Source organism: Mustela nivalis, assembly GCF_964662115.1.
Source record: "Mustela nivalis genome assembly, contig: HAP1_SCAFFOLD_495, whole genome shotgun sequence".
Classification (NCBI taxonomy): domain Eukaryota; kingdom Metazoa; phylum Chordata; class Mammalia; order Carnivora; family Mustelidae; genus Mustela; species Mustela nivalis.
The window spans coordinates 105,873-125,861 of NW_028136161.1; the positions used below are offsets into that span (position 1 = coordinate 105,873).

Genomic DNA, 19,989 nt, shown 5'->3' on the forward strand with positions numbered 1-19,989 from the left:
CAGAAAGAGCTGGCATGATATTTTCAGAGCACTAAACGAGAAAAACATGCAGCCAAGAATACTATATCCAGCTAGGCTATCATTGAAAATAGAAGGAGAGATTAAAAGCTTCCAAGAGAAACAACAACTGAAAGAATTTGCAAATACCAAACCAGCTCTACAGGAAATCTTGAAAGAGGTCCTCTAAGCAAAGAGAGCCTACAAGTGGTAGATCAGAAAGGAACAGAGACAATATACAGTCACAGTCACCTTAAAGGCAATACAATGGCACTAAATTCATATCTCTCAATAGTTACCCTGAATGTTAATGGGCTAAATGCCCCTATCAAAAGACAGAGGGTATCAGAGTGGATAAAAAAACAAAACCCATCTATATGTTGCCTCCAAGAAACTCAAATTAAGACCGAAGATACCTCCAGAGTTAAATTGAGGGGGTCGAAAAGAATTTACCATGCTAATGGACATCAGAAGAAAGCAGGAGTGGCAATCCTTATATCAGATCAAGTATATTTTAAGCCAAAGACTATAATAAGAGATGAGGAAGGACACTATATCATACTTAAAGGGTCTGTCCAACAAGAAGATCTAACAATTTTAAATATCTATGCCCCCAATGTGGGAGCAGCCAACTATATAAACCAATTAATAACAAAATCAAAGAAACACATCGACAATAATACAATAATAGTAGGGGACTTTAACACTCCCCTCACTGAAATGGACAGATCATCCAAGCAGAAGATCAGCAAGGAAATAAAGGCCTTAAATGACACACTGGACCAGATGGACATCACAGATATATTCAGAACATTTCATCCCAAAGCAACAGAATACACATTCTTCTCTAGTGCACATGGAACATTCTCCAGAATAGATCATATCCTCAGTCCTAAATCAAGACTAGACCGGTATCAAAAGATTGGGATCATTCCCTGCATATTTTCAGACCACAATGCTCTAAAGCTAGAACTCAACAACAAAAGGAAGTTTGGAAAGAAACCAAATACATGGAGACTAAACAGCATCCTTCTAAAGAATGAATGGGTCAACCGGGAAATTAAAGAAGAATTGAAAAAATCATGGAAGCAAATGATAATGAAAATACAACGGTTCAAAATCTGTGGGACACAACAAAGGCAGTCCTGAGAGGAAAATATATAGCGGTACAGGCCTTTCTCAAGAAACAAGAAAGGTCTCAGGTACACAACCTAACCCTACACCTAAAGGAGCTGGAGAAAGAACAAGAAAGAAAGCCTAAGCCCAGCAGGAGAAGAGAAATCATAAAGATCAGAGCAGAAATCCATGAAGTAGAAACCAAAAAAACAATAGAATAAATCAACGAAAGTAGGAGCTGGTTCTTTGAAAGAATTAATAAAATTGATAAACCCCAGGCCCGAATTATCAAAAAGAAAAGAGAAAGGACCCAAATAAATAAAATCATGAATGAAAGAGGAGAGATCACAACTAACACCAAAGAAATACAAACTATTATAAGAACATACTATGAACAACTCTATGCCAATAAATTTGACAATCTGGAAGAAATGGATGCATTCCTAGAAACATATACACTACCACAACTGAACCAGGAAGAAATAGAAAGCCTGAACAGACCCATAACCAGTAAGGAGATTGAAACAGTCATTAAAAATCTCCAAACAAACAAAAGCCCAGGGCCAGATGTCTTCCCGGGGGAATTCTACCAAACATTTAAAGAAGAACTAATTCCTATTCTCCTGAAACTGTTCCAAAAAATAGAAATGGAAGGAAAACTTCCAAACTCATTTTATGAGGCCAGCATCACCTTGATTCCAAAACCAGACAAGGATGCCACCAAAAAAGAGAGCTATAGACCAATATCCTTGATGAACACAGATGCGAAAATACTCAACAAAATACTAGCCAATAGGATTCAACAGTACATTAAAAAGATTATTCACCACGACCAAGTGGGATTTATTCCAGGGCTGCAAGGTTGGTTCAACATCCGCAAATCAGTCAATGTGATACAACACATCAATAAAAGAAAGAACAAGAACCATATGATACTCTCAATAGATGCTGAAAAAGCATTTGACAAAGTACAGCATCCCTTCCTGATCAAAACTCTTCAAAGTGTAGGGATAGAGGGCACATACCTCAATATCATCAAAGCCATCTATGAAAAACCCACCGCAAATATCATTCTCAATTGTGAAAAACTGAAAGCTTTTCCACTAAGGTCAGGAACATGGCAGGGATGTCCATTATCACCACTGCTATTCAACATAGTACTAGAAGTCCTAACCTCAGCAATCAGACAACAAAAGGAAATTAAAGGCATCCAAATCGGCAAAGAAGAAGTCAAATTATCACTCTTCGCAGATGATATGATACTATATGTGGAAAACCCAAAAGACTCCACTCCAAAACTGCTAGAACTTATACAGGAATTCAGTAAAGTGTCAGGATATAAAATCAATGCACAGAAATAAGTTGCTTTTCTCTACACCAACAGCAAGAAAGAAGAAAGAGAAATTAAGGAGTCAATCCCATTTACAATTGCACCCAAAACCATAAGATACCTAGGAATAAACCTAACCAAAGAGGCAAAGAATCTATACTCAGAAAACTATAAAGTACTCATGAAAGAAATTGAGGAAGACACAAAGAAATTGAAAAATGTTCCATGCTCCTGGATTGGAAGAATAAATATTGTGAAAATGTCTATGCTACCTAAAGCAATCTACACATTTAATGCAATTCCTATCAAAGTACCATCCATCTTTTTCAAAGAAATGGAACAAATAATGCTAAAATTTATATGGAACCAGAAAAGACCTCAAATAGCCAAAGGGATATTGAAAAAGAAAGCCAACGTTGGTGGCATCACAATTCCGGACTTCAAGCTCTATTACAAAGCTGTCATCATCAAGACAACATGGTACTGGCACAAAAACAGACACATAGATCAATGGAACAGAATAGAGAGCCCAGAAATAGACCCTCAAATCTATGGTCAACTCATCTTCGACAAAGCAGGAAAGAATGTCCAATGGAAAAAAGACAGCCTCTTCAATAAATGGTGTTGGGAAAATTGGACAGCCACATGCAGAAAAATGAAATTGGACCATTTCCTTACACCACACACAAAAATAGACTCAAAATGGATCAAGGACCTCAATGTGCGAAAGGAATCCATCAAAATCCTTGAGGCGAACACGGGCAGCAACCTCTTCGACCTCTGCCCCAGCAACATCTTCCCAGGAACAATGCAAAAGGCAAGGGAAGCAAGGGAAAAAATGAACTATTGGGATTTCATCAAGATCAAAAGCTTTTGCACAACAAAAGAAACAGTTAACAAAATCAAAAGACAACTGACAGAATGGGAGAAGATATTTGCAAACGACATGTCAGATAAAGGACTAGTGTCCAGAATCTATAAAGAACTTAGCAAACTCAACACCCAAAGAACAAATAATCCAATAAAGAAATGGGCAGAGGACATGAACAGACATTTCTGCAAAGAAGACATCCAGATGGCGAACAGGCACATGAAAAAGTGCTCCATATCACCCGGCATCAGGGAAATACAAATCAAAACCACAATGAGATATCACCTCACACCAGTCAGAATGGCTAAAATCAACAAGTCAGGAAATGACAGATGCTGGCGAGGATGGAGAGAAAGGGGAACCCTCCTACACTGTTGGTGGGAATGCAAGCTGGTGCAGCCACTCTGGAAAACAGCATGGAGGTTCCTCAAAATGTTGAAAATAGAACTGCCCTATGACCCAGCAATTGCACTATTGGGTATATACCCTAAAGATACAAACGTAGTGATCCAAAAGGGCACATGCACCCGAATGTTTATAGCAGCAATGTCCACAATAGCCAAACTATGGAAAGAACCTAGATGTCCATCAACAGATGAATGGATCAAGAAAATGTGGTATATATACACAATGGAATACTATGCAGCCATCAAAAGAAATGAAATCTTGCCATTTGCGACAACATGGATGGAACTAGAGCGTATCATCCTTAGCGAAATAAGTCAAGCAGAGAAAGACAACTATCATATGATCTCCCTGATATGAGGAAGTGGTGATGCAACATGGAGGCTTAAGTGGGTAGGAGAAGAATCAATGAAACAAGATGGGATTGGGAGAGAGACAAACCATAAATGACTCTTAATCTCACAAAACAAACTGAGGGTTGCTGGGGGGAGGGGGTTTGGGAGAAGGGGGTGGGATTATGGACATTGGGGAGGGTATGTGCTTTGGTGAGTGCTGTGAAGTGTGTAAACCTGGTGATTCACAGACCTGTACCCCTGGGGATAAAAATATATGTTTATAAAAAATAAAAAATTAATATAAAAATATAAATAAAAATTAAAAAAAATCTTTAGAAAAAAAAAGTGCTATTCCATGATTTAGGGATTCACGCTGCTAAGAGAGAGCTGAGTGGAAGCAATGGGGCCCCTGTATACATCATCTTCCCTCAGGGACTCTTCTGGTTCTACACGCAGCAGTAGGGTAGTCATGGGTAGTAGGACATTCTTCAAAGTGTTCCAGTCATACACTGGCAGATTTTCACTTGTTACTCTACAGCTAATAATGGGCATTATTACATGGAATTAAGGTCAGATTTAAATAATTTGAATGATCACCATTATCCAATATTATTGAGTTTTCTCTTACGAATTTGAAGTATTAATGCATGGAGCTTGGGATGTGGACCAGGAAGCCCTAGAGCAGCACAAATGCCTTTGTTGCAGCAAGGTGAACTCACTTGTCTATGGTGACATCCTGATGGGCAGGCTCTCCTCCTCTGGGCAGTGTCCTACCTGATGTGGGCTACAGAGGAGAATCCTGCTTCCTCAATTTGAGCCTTTAGCCCTTTCATTTCCCCCTCAGCTCTCTTCTCCTCTAAGTGTTGGTGGATCTCGGCCCTCAGGTGGAGCATTTCCTCCTGAAGACCTCTGTTATTATTCCCTCCTGCTGAGGAAGGAGGGGGGGAAAACATACATTCTGGGTCTCCACAGCTGCTAGGCTTTTCTCCAAGGCCACCTTGATAAGCTGAAATAAAATCATAATTTAAAGAAGTTAGGTCATGAGAGAGGATTCAAGAGGAACATCAGATTGCAAAGGCAGCCATTAATGGAAACAAAAAAGACAGCCCTAAAATGAGCTCACCCTAAGGACTTCCTCAGCCATAAGGGCCCTTGAGACTGGCCTGGATGGGGAGGACACAAGAGAGCCAGTGTTCAGAACTGCCGCCATGGGCAGAAGAGCTGCATCCAAATGTGGGTCAGAAAAAAAAAAAAAAAACACAAGCCCATCATAAACAAAAACCCAATGCAAGCAATTGAGGTTTACACAGGACCAGAGAGTGTGGATCCTGTGATTCTTCTCTCCCTTGGGAACCGAGTCTCCTGGGATGCTTCTTACAAGACAGGAAACTACCTTGATGCCACAACATCCAAGTCCTTGACTTAAGATCTCGGCTTTAGACAGCAGCTCTCAGAGCCTAAGGCCAAGCCTGCACCTCATGTCCTAAAAGGGAAGACTGAGACAGGAGGCACTCTGCCATAGGTAAAACAGAAACTTAATTTCACTGGCAACAGGAGAATCACACCCCATAACTACGGAGAAGTTAAAGTAAGGCCACCTGCCCACTTGTTGCTTATCACTCTTGTGCTGATGCTGACAGGCAAACTCTCTCTACAAATCTAAGCACCTGAGGAGAAAACAAGGTGGAAACAACTTCCCAACACCTTTCTATGTTCCGTGGATACTCCTGAAGTTACTCTTCAGTGCATCAACTCAAGCAGATTGTGTAGCTTTTCCTCAAAGGAGAGTTTTTTAAAAGACTTTCTTATTGTTCATCTTGGGTTCCTTTCCAATTTTCCCCACACTCTTAAAAGTGTGAAACCAAAACCTGAGTATGAGAACCCATTCGGTGTATGACTAGATATTTTTGTGCAAGGGTTTCTTGTCCATCCATCCAATATTAATCTTAATACATCCCATAGCTATGTTGCTTCTTTCTTTTGTCTGCGACTGCACTTTGGAGTTCTACTTAGCTCCAGGTCTATGTTGACTTCCCAATTTTCCACCTCTCTACCACAGCTATTTTGGGCTTGTGGTGTTTCTTCTATCTGTACTAATGGTGTGACTTGTACTTGTCACTGGTAAATTCGTTCTGGTTATCCAGAACGAATATTCTCAATGATCAAAGTCTTCAAAATATTTTATGTGCATCTCCATAAATCAAGTAGAAGCCACTCAATTGGGCATGCTTTGTAGAACTGATTACATGCTTTATACCTTCATTCAGGTTACAAAAATAGAGAACAGAACAGGGCCCAGAGCCACTTAAATGGATCAATGACTGACAGAGCTGCTTGGCCTGGCACAAAGCCACAGACTTCTGCTCATAATGGAGCTTGGTAAGACCTAGGCTGCATGGGTGGAGTTGATTCACAGCATGAATTTGCCAGTAACATAGCCATTGAAGTTGCAAAGAAAGAGAATGAAGAAAGACGCATGCTTCCATTGTAAAATTAAACCTCTTTTGTGTGTGCTGGGTTTCCTTTTACCCTACAGAAATTCATATGCAAATCTCATCTCCTGTTTGAATTGCGTTGTTTTGTTTTTACTCTATGATGTATGTTTCACAATGTGTCACTTCTCACATATGTGAAAGGTATTAATGATTTTCTTTTCAAGTTCTTCAAAAGAAGTCTACTGACTTTTTTCTCCATCATTGCCTTTGACACTTGATAACTTTTTTCTGTTGCACACATTTAAATGAAGAAAGGCAATGGTTGATTCATTTCACAGGCATTTCCTAGTTATTTATTAGAGACCTTACATTTGCTTGAGAATGGGATTTTGTGGAAGATACCTGGGGAGAATTACCAACATAGCCAGACCTGAGACTTCCAGATGTGAATGAGTCTGAAAATAAGGATGAAGAACTTGCTTTGGCCAAAAGATAGCTCTTGCCTTGGAAGGAACACAATGTGAGATGTGTTTGTTAGGGGAAGTCTGTGTATACCTGAGGTACGAAGGTAGCTTGGTGTTGAATAAAGTTTACCTTCCAAGAATGCAGCAAAGAGGAATTCAGAACCTAACTGTAAGAGTCTATTTCACCAGAAACCGGCAAACACAGTTTTGAGAATCTGGACACAAAACAGTTATGGCAAAGCAAGCTTTATTTATTTGGTAGCTGGACAGTCACATCCTCAAACTCCAGAAAAGCTATAGTGAATTTACAATGATTTCATACACCAAGATTCCTCCTACACAAAACTAGACATTGATTTTCAAGGAAAGGTGATGGAAAGAAAATTATGCTTACCCAAGATATCTCCATCCAACAGGTATATAAATTTGTCCATCATGAGCCCTATCCAAAGGCTAACAAATAATTCATTAAGTATTTCTGCCAAGCAGTAGGACAGCCATTGCAAGGGAAATATACCTGCCCCAATGCAAAAGGTTTAGTCCAGGATTGAACTGACCTTCTCAAAATGTCATCTGGTTATTTGCTCCATGCTAGGCTATAGGAAGGAAGGTTGAGAAGGAATAACTTTACAAATCTGTTTGCCTACAACTGAGAACTAGAGCAAAAGGCTCACATGACTATTCATAGTTAAGATCGTATCAATCAGAATTTGGCTGTCTTCACTTCTGTACCTCTTGTTCACTTTTTTTGGAACTAATCCTGTCCACAGCAGCAATAATCACATGACTGGCTGATACCCCAATCTAACTCCTAGAGTGGACATTTTCTTATCTTGCAGATCCCTCTCTTCTCCCCAGAGCCCCTCAGTGGGAGGAGTGGGAGGCAGAGGGATCTGTTTGGAGAGGCAATACTCTAGATAATTAAAGTCACAAGCATTGGTTAGGAGAAATTAGAAGAAGCTGTTCAAGCAAAAGGAGAAATGGAATTCATGCAAGAACTTAAGGGAGAAGTAAAGGTCAGGTATGGCTAGAGCAACAAAAAGGGGATCTTGGTAGAAGGGGAAGAAATGGTGTTGAGGATGTGAGGTATCCCAGACAACCAACTACTTATGTCCCCAAGAGCCAAAGACTGTGCCAAGTCCAGTGAGATTTGAGGAATGCTCATGTAGGTTCTTTTTGTTGGTCTCCTCTTTTTATTATACAGGAGGTATAGAGGCAGACCCAGAGAGACTCATTTTCCCAGCAGTTTCTCTAATAGCTCCAAGGAAGCTATCCCTGGAAAAGCCCAGCTACTTCTGCAGAAGGACAGATACCAAATGATCCACTTTCTCCTTAATAACTCAGAGACTCACAGGCATGGTCCATGTAGGAGATGTGATTGCTAAGTGTCTCTTGGCAAGGTAGAAACACACACAGGAGTGCCAGTGAGTGCACTGGGATCACTGTCTGTGACTTAATCTCTGAGGTCCAAGGCATTCATCTCTTGAGCTTGCGAACTGCTGGTTGCACCTTCAGTGATGGCTGTTGTAAACAGTATTTCAGCCCTGGTTACCAAGTTCTGATGTTTGATGGGGGCTTGCTCTTGAAGTGTCACCTGCTGGTCTCTGATGTGTCCCAACCTGGGTGGTCTGTCAGGTTGTCCAACAGACTTCTATTTTGTGTAACAAGATTTCACCAAGACGGATTCCCTCCTTTGGAAGCATTTCTGATCCTCTTGGAGGTTCTCAGCACTTTTCCTGAAGTGGATCTTAGGCCTGCCACCTCCCCCAGCAGCCTCTGATGACTCCCTGTCTTCTGTGGTGTGTTTCTGATACAAAAACCCAAGAGCAGAACTGTCCATGGTCTTGTTGTAAGTAAGCATTCTTCTGAAGCTAGAGCTATAGGTGGTACATGGGGGCAAAGGTGGGAAGGAGAAGCAATAGATAGAAGGAGCGGGGGAGAAAAGGTGGATTGGAGAGAAAAGTTGAGTGAGGATAGGGGTTGGCTGGCAATGTGGCTGGGAAGCTCAGGGAGGGTGGAAAGAAGACTGGGAAGTGGTTTTGAGAAAAAGATAGCTTCTTACTCTAAGCTTACAAGGGCTGTAAGAGACTACCAGACCCCAAAGGGCTATGAGCCTGCCACCCTGGGAACCCAGAACCTGACTTGGACTTACTTGCTGGCTACTGTGTGCAGCTTCCTCCTTGATGCTGTCTGTGAACTCAGCGTTAGTGTCTTCAGTATCATTCCCTGAAGCTGCACCTGGAAGTGAGTCCAGAGGACAAAGGTGATTCCCTTCACAGGTGGCTTTCAGACAGCAGCTAAAATTACACTTTTTGCCATCTGCCTCTGATTTATTCCTTTCCCCATATGCATGGCCCCCTAGCCAGCAGAGCTGAAGGTAGAACCACTGTACCAAATCTTCAGAAAAGATTTTATCACTGATACTTTCTAATATTTAAGCTTAAGCCTTAGAACATTCACTGCCTTTGACTGCACTGATCTGTACCTAAGAAACTACTGTTAGATAGAGTGGTTACTCCCTCACCTATTTCCAGAAAGCCTGAACTATTTCCTGTACTGCCAGCCTGGCTACATAACAACTTTGTCTTTTGAAACATGGGCCCAACATGACTAACCTTTTCTCCACCATTGAGTACTGAGGAGGTGCCTGATTAAGGGAAACCTGCTTTTCTCATCCTTTTCCATCTCCAGAGTCATGGGGTGACCATATCTCTGAGGAACACCCCTCTAGGGGATGTGTATTTTACAGAAGCTCAGGACTAGTCAAGATTCAAGGTACAGAATGGTTTTGGCGTTTCCTAATTCCTTCCTTTAACCTCCCCACCTCTCTCAAACTCTAGTTCAATGCCACCAGCATCTTTTGCCTGAAGAGTTTCTTATAGTTCTTCTACTTCCAAGTGAGTTTTAATACATTTTTTTTGTTTCTTAATGATGGAAACAGTCATCTGAGGACACCAACATCCATGTCTTGCACTAAGGGAGGGACAATAGCTACAGTTTGTGGTCTGGGCAAAGATCTGAGACACTGTTGACTAATAGAACTTTTTGTAATTCTATGCATGTGCTGCCCAATACAGTAGACACGTGTGGTTACTGAGCACTCAAAATGGGCTAAGGTGATTGAGGAAATAATTTTTTTTAATTTAATTCAAATTTAAATTCAGTTAGGCACACAGGGCTCATGGCCACCATATTGGACAGACAAAGCTGGGGCATTTCTTCCTCTCCATATCTGTTATAATAAAAGACTGTCCATCCAATTTTAGGTTAAGACTTGTGGCCCACATTACTGATTTCTTCTGAAGTTGGGGGAATTTATGATGGTTAATTCCTTTTTATACCAAAGAACGTCTACCATGACACTCCCCGTGTCTACAGAACAGGTCTTATAGAAACTGCCTAAGTTAGAGAAACCCGAGATGTCATTCTGATTCTGGCCTCAGCAGCCAACATATTAAAACTCCTCTTATGGCCACCGAGTAACCTGTGCCTGAAAGAGATTAAGTGGTTTGTCCACGGTTACACAGATAGTCCTGACAAGAGCTGTGCCAAGAAGTCAGGTCTCTGGACTTTCAGACAGAGGCAACTCACTGCTCCTTCTGGTGACAAATCAGATCTTTATCTTTGCTTCTTCCTCCAAGACCAAAGAACCTGCTCCTGAGCTCAGACATCCATGGATAAATAATGAGCATCCACTATCCTCTCTGCAGATAAGGTGAACAGGACCATCTCACACCTTCATCACCTTCATTCCATCTCTTATCATCTGCAAGTTCATGCCAGAGTATTTGCAATGACCCAGGCCAATCTTATTAAAGTACTGAAAGGTAGTAAGTATGTTGCCCTAACAACCTAATCTTATGACTCATTCCATGAATGTTGTATTAACGTTGGACCAAGTTCCTGTGCCCTGTTCAATAATATCCTACCTACAAGAGGTAACTCCACCACTCAGATTGTTAGGGATTCCTTGGAAGACATTGTACAAGAGGGATTTCCAATATTAACTCTTTCAAACCAGCCCCAGAACCATCTCATTCACAATAGTAGCTGCAGAGAGATGGATGAACAGACTCCTTAAGCTTTGGCAACTCACTGAAATCCAGGATGCTAATTCACTTGTGGACATCCATATCTTACTATGATTATTTTGGAAAATCATTCCCTGTACAACAGTAGAGATCAGAATCTTTTTTTTCCTTGTAAAGGAAATGAATGTCCCACTCAATGACAGATTATGAAAACATGGTTCTTACATTGTTTCTCCTCTCAGCTTCGGGCTAGAGAATGTTCCTGTGGTTGAAGAAAGCTCAGCTGGATGAGTTGAACTCATCTCCATCATTATCTTGGGGGCTTGTGTGACCACGCTGCCCCACATCCCAGGGGGATTCCTGGGCTAGGTTCCAGGAGTAAGGTTGAGGGACAATTGGAAAAAGTGACTGTCACTGGTCTTGAAAGCTTTCATCTCACATGTTCTGCCCTGCACTTACCTTTGTTGGCCTTTCTGATACCATGCATGCATTTTTAGAAAATATTCTTTCTGCAATTCACTCAGGGTCACAATACCATGGTTTTGACTTCATCAGGAATTAAATGGAGACAAAGTAAGCATGCCCATTTCATCCCAACGTTCTACTACATAGGAGTTTTGCTTTCCTCACTTGTTTTTAGCTAGTTTAATCTGGTGTAGTTCCTTTAGGGAAATTTCAACAGTTTCTCAGCCTTTTACCAATTTGAATTAGAATGCTGAAGACTGTTGGGGGAGGGAACTAGAATAAATTTGAGAATGTTTTATAGAAAAAATTGAAATGAGTAAGTTATTCCACATAAAGCCCTGCAGGTTTGCACTAGACACCTTTGTTATTATATTTTAAATCAATGACAGTAATTTCTCTTTTTTGAGGGAAAATCCTTTTCTAAGCTTTTACAAGGCAAAAAAATGCTATCTTCCAAACCAACTGGTGATGTTCTAAATTTCTGATTTAAATCTACTATACTTTATATTGGTGCACCTACTGCTTAATTTGAGATACTCTGAAAAGTAAGAGTCTGTCACTTCAAATTTAACTTTCTTCTCCAGGTTTTATCACCAGGTTAAGTTTTACGCATTAGGCTAGAAATTACATTTAATTTTTTTTTTGTATTTGAGGCTTTGATAGTGATTCCAAAATTGTGGTTCTTGCAAATTTCTACATTCAGATCCAAACTCCCTTTTAGATTTAGAAAATTATCCTCCACCAGCTAACTTGATAAAGTACACAGAAATAAAATACTCTAAATCCTTCTGTGAAAATTTAAGTGTCATGCACATGCATTCTTTTAATAATAGGAACAGAAATGGATAGTTTTGTGGAGATTTTAAAATTGAGGATGGCATTAATTATTAAGATTATGGACCCTGGAGGGAGGAGTCAAGATGGCGGAGAAGTAGCAGGCTGAGACTACATCAGCTAGCCAGAGATCAGCTAGATAGCTTATCTAAAGATTGCAAACACCTGAAAATCCATCGGCAGATCGAAGAGAAGAAGAACAGCAATTCTGGAAACAAAAACAACCACTTTCTGAAAGGTAGAACCAGCGGAGAAGTGAATCCAAAGCAACGGGAAGATAGACCCCGGGGGGAGGGGCCGGCTCCCGGCAAGCGGCGAAGCAATGGTGCACAAAATCAGGACTTTTAAAAGTCTGTTCCGCTGAGGGACATCACTCCAGAGGCTAAACTCGAGCAAAGCCCACGTGGGGTCAGCGTGGTCTCAGGTCCCACAGGGTCACAGAAGGATCGGGGGTGTCTGAGTGTCCCAGAGCTTGCGGGTATTGGAATGGGAAAGCCGGCTACAGAGACAGAGCCAACAGTAAGCTCACAGCTTGGTGTTACCTTGAACTGGTCGCAGGCTCGGTGAGCTCGGAGCGCGGCCGGAGGTCAGGCAGAAGGGAGTAACTGGGCGCTGTTCTCTGAGGGCGCACTGAGGAGTGCAGCCCTGGGCTCTCTGCTCCTCTGGGCCAGAGACCAGGAGGCCGCCATTTGTATTCCTGTCCTCTGGAACTCGGAACTCTACGGAAAGCGCTCAGGGAACAAAAGCTCCTGAAAGCAAACCCGAGCGGATTACTCACCCTGGCCCCTGATAAGGGGGTGCAATTCCACCTGGGGCAAAGACACTTGAGAATCACTACAACAGGCCCCTTCCCCAGAATATCAACAAGAAATCCAGCCGAGAAGAAGTTCACCTACCAAAGAGTGTGGTTTCAATACAAAGGAGAGCAGCAGAATCCCAGAAGAGGAGAAAGCAAAGCACGGAACTCATGGCTTTTTCCCTGTGATTTTTTTTTAGTCTTGCAGTTAATTTAATTTTTTTCTTTTTCAATTTTTGTATTTTTTCTAACCTTCTGGTTAATTTTTTTTAACTGCTACCTTTTTCTTTTTTAACGTTTTTAAACTAGTTTATCTAGTTATTTTTCCTTTTTTATATTTTTATTATTTGTTTTCTTTTTGTAATTCTTTTCTTTTATTTTTCTTTTTTCTTTTTTTTTTCTTCTTCCTTCCTTTTTGAACCTCATTTTATCTCCTTTCTCCCCCCTCACGATTTGGTATCTCTTCTAATTTGGTTAAAGCATATTTTCCTGGGGTTGTTTCCACCCTTTTAGTACTTTACTTGCTCCTTCATATACTCTTATCTGGACAAAATGACAAGACGGAAAAATTCAACACACAAAAAAGAACAAGAGGCAATACTAAACGCTATGGACCTAATCAATACAGACATTGGTAATATGTCAGATCTAGAGTTCAGAATGACAATTCTCAAGGTTCTAGCCGGGCTCGAAAAAGGCATGGAAGATATTAGAGAAACCCTCTCGAGAGATATAAAAGCCCTTTCTGGAGAAATAAAAGAACTAAAATCTAACCAAGTTGAAATCAATAAAGCTATTAATGAGGTGCAATCAAAAATGGAGGCTCTCACTGCTAGGATAAATGAGGCAGAAGAAAGAATTAGTGATATAGAAGACCAAATGAGAGAGAATAAAGAAGCTGAGCAAAAGAGGGACAAACAGCTACTGGACCACGAGGGGAGAATTCAAGAGATAAGTGACACCATAAGATGAAACAACATTAGAATAATTGGGATTCCAGAAGAAGAAGAAAGAGATGGGGAGCAGAAGGTATACTGGAGAGAATTATTGGGGAGAATTTCCCCAATATGGCAAAGAGAACAAGCATCAAAATTCAGGAGGTTCAGAGAACGCCCCTCAAAATCAATAAGAATAGGCCCACACCCCGTCACCTAATAGTAAAATTTACAAGTCTCAGTGACAAAGAGAAAATCCTGAAAGCAGCCCGGGAAAAGAAGTCTGTAGCATACAATGGTAAAAATATTAGATTGGCAGCTGACTTATCCACAGAGACCTGGCAGGCCAGAAAGAGCTGGCATGATATTTTCAGAGCACTAAATGAGAAAAACATGCAGCCAAGAATACTATATCCAGCTAGGCTATCATTGAAAATAGAAGGAGAGATTAAAAGCTTCCAGGACAAACAACAACTGAAAGAATTTGCAAACACCAAACCAGCTCTACAGGAAATCTTGAAAGGGGTCCTCTAAACAAAGAGAGATCCTACAAGTGGTAGATCAGAAAGGAACAGAGACCATATACAGTAACAGTCAGCTTACAGGCAATACAATGGCCCTAAATTCATATCTCTCAATAGTTACCCTGAATGTTAATGGGCTAAATGCCCCTGTCAAAAGACACAGGGTATCAGAATGGATAAAAAAACAAAACCCATCTATATGTTGCCTCCAAGAAACTCATTTTAAGCGTGAAGACACCTCCAGATTTAAAGTGTGGGGGTGGAAAAGAATTTACCATGCTAATGGACATCAGAAGAAAGCCGGAGTGGCAATCCTTATATCAGATCAATGAGATGTTAAGCCAAAGAATATAATAAGAGATGAGGAAGGATACTATATTATACTCAAAGGGTCTGTCCAACAAGAAGATTTAACAATTTTAAATATCTATGCCCCCAACGTGGGAGCAGCCAACTATATAAACCAATTAATAACAAAATCAAAGAAACACATCAACAATAATACAATAATAGTAGGGAGCTTTAACACTCCCCTCACTGAAATGGACAGATCATCCAAGAAAAAGATCAGCAACGAAATACACTTGATCTTAGCCAAAAAGCCGAGAAGCGATGAGATCAGCAAGGAAATAAAGGCCTTAAACGACACACTGGACCAGATGGACATCACAGATATATTCAGAATATTTCATCCCAAAGCAACAGAATACACATTCTTCTCTAGTGCACATGAAACATTCTCCAGAATAGATCACATCCTTGGTCCTAAATCAGGACTCAACTGGAATCAAAAGATTGGGATCATTCCCTGCATATTTTCAGGCCACAATGCTCTGAAGCTAGAACTCAACCACAAGAGGAAGTTTGGAAAGAACCCAAATACATGGAGACTAAACAGCATCCTTCTAAAGAATGAATGGGTCAAGTGGGAAATTAAAGAAGAATTAAAAAAAAATCATGGATACAAGTGATAATGAAAATACAACGGTTCAAAATCTGTGGGACAAAACTGAGAGGAAAATATATAGTGGTACAAGCCTTTCTCAAGAAAAAATAAAGGTCTCAGGTAGACAACATAACCCTACACCTAAAGGAGCTGGAGAAAGAACAAGAAAGAAGCCCTAATCCCAGCAGGAGAAGAGAAATCATAAAGATCAGAGCAGAAATCAATGAAGTAGAAACCAAAAAAAAAAAAAAAAAAAAAAAAAAAAAAAAAAACATCAACAAAACTAGGAGCTGGTTCTTTCAAAGAATTAATAAATTGATAAGCCCCTGGACAGACTTATCAAAAAGAAAAGAGAAAAGACCAAAATAAACACACTCATGAATGAAAGAGGAGAGATCACAACTAACACCAAAGAAATACAAACTATTATAAGAACATACTATAAGCAACTCTACACCAACAAATTTGACAATCTGGAACAAATGGATGCATTCCTAGAAACATATAAACTACCACAACTGAACCAGGAAGAAATAGAAAGCTTTAAACAGACCATAACCAGTAGGAGATTGAAACAGTCATTAAAAATCTCCAAACAAACAAAAGCCCAGGGTAAGACGGCTTCCCGGGGGAATTCTACCAAACATTTAAAGAAGAACTAATCCTATTCTCCTGAAACTGTTCCAAAAAATAGAAACGGAAGGAAAACTTCCAAACTCATTTTATGAGGCCCGCATCCCCTGATCCCAAAACCAGACAAGGATCCCACCAAAAAAGAGAGCTATAGACCAATATCCTTGATGAACACAGATGCAAAAATTCTCACCAAAATACTAGCCAATAGGACTCAACAGTACATTGAAAGTATTATTCACCAGGACCAAGTGGGATTTATTCCAGGGCTGCAAAGTTGGTTCAACATCCGCAAATCAATCAATGTGATGCAACACATCAATAAAAGAAAGAACAAGAACCATATGATACTCTCAATACATGCTGAAAAAGCATTTGACAAAGTACATCATCCCTTCCTGATCAAAACTCTTCAAAGTGTAGGGATAGAGGGCACATACCTCAATATCATCTAAGCCATCTATGAAATACCCTCCGCAAATATCATTCTCAAATGGAGAAAAACTGAAAGCTTTTCCGCTAAGGTCAGGAACACGGCAGGGATGTCCATTATCACCACTGCTATTCAACATAGTACTAGAGGTCCTAGCCTCACCAATCAGAAAACAAAAGGAAATTAAAGGCATCCAAATCGGCAAAGAAGAAGTCAAATTATCACTCTTCGCAGATGATATGATACTATATGTGGAAAACCCAAAAGACTCCACTCCAAAACTGCTAGAACTTATACAGGAATTCAGTAAAGTGTCAGGATATAAAATCAATGCACAGAAATCAGTTGCATTTCTCTACATCAATAGCAAGACAGAAGAAAGAGAAATTAAGGAGTCAATCTCATTTACAATTGCACCCAAAACCATAAGATAGCTAGGAATAAACCTAACCAAAGGGACACAGAATCTATACTCAGAAATCTATAAAGTACTCATGAAAGAAATTGAGGAGGACACAAAGAAATGGAAAAATGTTCCATGCTCCTGGATTGGAAGAATAAATATTGTGAAAATGTCTATCCTACCTAAAGCAATCTACACATTTAATGCAATTCCTATCAAAGTACCATCCATGTTTTTCAAAGAAATGGAACAAATAATCCTAAAATTTATATGGAACCAGAAAAGACCTCGAATAGCCAAAGGGATATTGAAAAAGAAAGCCAACGTTGGTGGCATCACAATTCCGGACTTCAAGCTCTATTACAAAGCTGTCATCATCAAGACAGCATGGTACTGGCACAAAAACAGACACATAGATCAATGGAACAGAATAGAAAGCCCAGTAATAGACCCTCATCTCTTTGGCCAACTAATCTTCGACAAAGCAGGAAAGAATGTCCAATGGAAAAAAGACAGCCTCTTCAATAAACGGTGCTGGGAAAATTGGACAGCCACATGCAGAAAAATGAAATTGGACCATTTCCTTACACCACACACAAAAATAGACTCAAAATGCATGAAGGACCTCAATGTGAGAAAGGAATCCATCAAAATCCTTGAGGAGAACACAGGCAGCATCCTCTTCGACCTCAGCCGCAGCAACATCTTACTAGGAACATCGCCAAAGGCAAGGGAAGCAAGGGCCAAAATGAACTATTGGGATTTCATGAAGATCAAAAGCTTTTGCACAGCAAAGGAAACAGTTAACAAAATCAAAAGACAACTGACAGAATGGGAGAAGAAATTTGCAAATGACATATCAGATAAAGGACTAGTGTCCAGAATCTATAAAGAGCTTAGCAAACTCAACACCCAAAGAACAAATAATCCAATCAAGAAATGGGCAGAGGACATGAACAGACATTTCTGCAAAGGAGACATTCAAATGGCCAACAGACACATGAAAAAGTGCTCCATATCACTTGGCATCAGGGAAATACAAATCAAAACCACAATGAGATATCACCTCACACCAGTCAGAATGGCTAAAATCAACAAGTCAGGAAATGACAGATGCTGGCGAGGATGCGAAGAAAGGGGAACCCTCCTACACTGTTGGTGGGAATGCAAGCTGGTGCAGCCACTCTGTAAAACAGCCTGGAGGTTCCTCAAAATGTTGAAAATAGAACTGCCCTATGACCCAGCAATTGCACTGCTGGGTATTTACCCTAAAGATATAAACGTAGTGATCCAAAGGGGCACTTGCACCTGAATGTTTATAGCAGCAATGTCCACAATAGCCAAACTATGGAAAGAACCTAGATGTCCATCAACATATGAATGGATAAAGAAGAGGTGGTATATATACACAATGGAATACTCTGCAGCCTTAAAAGGAAATGAAATCTTGGCATTTGCGACAACATGGAAGGAACTAGAGCGTATCATGCTTAGCGAAATAAGTCAAGCAGAGAAAGGCAACTATCATATGATCTCCCTGATATGAGGAAGTGGTGATGCAACAAGGGGGCTTTTGTGGGTAGGAGAAGAATCAATGAAACAAGATGGGATTGGGAGGGAGACAAACCATAAGTGACTTTTAATCCCACAAAACAAAATGAGGGTTGCTGGGGGTCGGGGGTTGGGAGAAGGGGGGTGGTGTTATGGACATGGGGGAGGGTATGTCCTTTGTTGAGTGTTGCGAAGTGTGTAAACCTGCGATTCACAGACCTGTACTCCTGGGGATAAAAATATATGTTTATAAAAAATAAAAAATTTAAAAAAAGAAGGGATATTATCAAGATTAGAGCTGAAATCAATGAGGTAGAAACCAGAGATACAGTAGAACATATCAATGAAACTAGAATCTGGTTTTTTAAAAGAATCAATAATATTGATAAACCATTGGCCAAACTAATCCAAAAGAAAAGAGAGAAAGCCCAAATTCATAAAATTATGAATGAAAAGGGTGAGATCACAACTAACACCAAGGAGGTAGAAACAATCATCAGAAGTTATTATAAGCAATTATATGCCAATAATATTAGCAACCTAGATAAAATGGATGCATTCCTGGAAAACTATAAACTCCCAAAATTGAACTAGGAAGAAATTAACAACCTGAATAGACCAATATCTAGTAACGAGATTGAAACAGTGATCAAAAACCTCCCAAAAAACAAGAACCCAGGACCTGACGGATTCCCTGGGGAATTCTACCAAACTTTCAAAGAAGAAATAACACCTATTCTACTGAAGCTGGCTCAAAAAATTGAAGCAGAAGGAAAACCTCCAGACTCTTTGTATGAAGCCAGTATTACCCTGATCCCCAAACGAGGCAAAGACCCTACCGAAAAGGAGTATTTCAGACCAATATCACTGATGAATATGGATGCTAAGATTCTCAACAAGATCCTAGCAAACAGGATCCAACAGCACATTCAAAAGGTTATCCACCATGACCAGGTGGGATTCATCCCTGGACTACAAGGATGGTTCAACATTTGCAAATCAATCAATGGAATAGAACAAATTAATATGAGAAGAGAGAAGAATCACGTGGTCCTCTCAAATGATGCAGAAGAAGCATTTGACAAAATCCAGCATCTGTTCCTGATTAAAATGCTTTGAAGTATAGAGATAGAGGGAATATTCCTGAACTTCATCAAATCTATCTATGAAAGACCCACAGCAAATATCATCCTCATTGGGAAAAAGCTTGCAGCCTTCCCACTGAGATCAGAAACATGACAAGGATGCCCACTCTCACCACTCTTGTTCAATATATTATTAGAAGTCCTAGCAACAGCAATCAGAAAACAAAGAGAAATAAAAGGTATCCAAATGGGCAATGAAGAAGTCAAAGTCTCTCTTTTCTCAGATGACATGATTCTTCATATGGAAAACCCAAAAGATTCCACCCCCAAACTAACTAGAACTCATACAGCAATTCAGCAATGTGGCAGGATACAAAGTCAATGTACAGAAATCAGTGGC

The 19,989-nt window shown here is 40.2% G+C and overlaps 1 pseudogene across 1 annotated transcript in view; it reads right to left on the bottom strand.

Annotated features, from left to right (window-relative positions):
- LOC309857200 (myomegalin-like) overlaps nucleotides 1–19,989 on the bottom strand; it is a 113,900-nt pseudogene that overhangs the window by 60,177 nt on the left and 33,734 nt on the right. The window contains exons 7-8 of the transcript in view: nucleotides 9,106–9,191; nucleotides 4,829–5,060 (exon numbers count right to left, since the gene is read on the bottom strand). The product of the transcript in view is annotated as a myomegalin-like (transcript). The remainder of the gene's footprint in view (nucleotides 1–4,828; nucleotides 5,061–9,105; nucleotides 9,192–19,989) is intronic.